This window comes from Etheostoma spectabile, chromosome 15 (genome assembly GCF_008692095.1).
Source record: "Etheostoma spectabile isolate EspeVRDwgs_2016 chromosome 15, UIUC_Espe_1.0, whole genome shotgun sequence".
Classification (NCBI taxonomy): Eukaryota; Metazoa; Chordata; class Actinopteri; order Perciformes; family Percidae; genus Etheostoma; species Etheostoma spectabile.
In genome coordinates, this window is record NC_045747.1 from 27022559 (window position 1) to 27023362 (window position 804).

Consider the following 804-nt stretch of genomic DNA (forward strand, 5'->3'; position numbering starts at 1 on the left):
TGTTCAAAAGGAGTAGGAAGAAGTTGATAAACAACTTATTGGGTCCGACCCCCTTTCTCTACTTTTATCCTTTAGTAAACCGTATGCTTCAGTTATTTACGCATTATTATTTACACATCATAGACAAGAGGCATACATACCCACAATTTTTTTTCTTCCCTTTCTTCTACTTTCTATACCATTATTTAAGCAGATTAAATAACATCCATACAGACTAGCATATAGACATGTTAGTATGTAGATATATTAGCATATAGATATACCAATATAGACATATCGATATATAAACATATTAGTATATAGACATACAGCATATAAATGCAAGAAACAACAGTCTTTCTACCATACTATCACTTTAAATCCTTTTCGTATCCCTTTAATATATTAATTTTAAATAATCTCTTGAAATTTCTTATTGTTATAGATGATTTCATCTCTTCACTGCAGCTGTTCCATTAAGTAACTCCTTTAGTTGTGATGCAGTGATATTTAGCATTTGTTCTTAGGTTTCGTTTTATATACAAATGTTCTTCTTAAATTATGTTTGCTCTCTCTTATTTGGAACATCCCTTGGACACTGTTCGACAGCTGATGATTATTTATTTTGTACATAATTTGTGCAGTTTTAAAGTCAACAATATCTCTGAATTTTAGTGCTTTTAATTTAATAAACAGTGGATTAGTTGTGGTTTTATTTACAATTCTTAAGGCTCTCTTTTAAAGAATAAATATAGGTTCAGTGTTGGTTTTGTGTTTCCTCATACCTCCAAACAGTAAGTAATGTATGGAAGTATGAAGGAACAA

At 29.9% G+C, this 804-nt stretch overlaps 1 protein-coding gene across 3 annotated transcripts in view; it reads right to left on the bottom strand.

The window, feature by feature from the left end:
* Positions 1–804, bottom strand: part of efl1 (elongation factor like GTPase 1) — a 115285-nt gene that overhangs the window by 12073 nt on the left and 102408 nt on the right. The gene's annotated exons all lie outside the window — the stretch shown is intronic.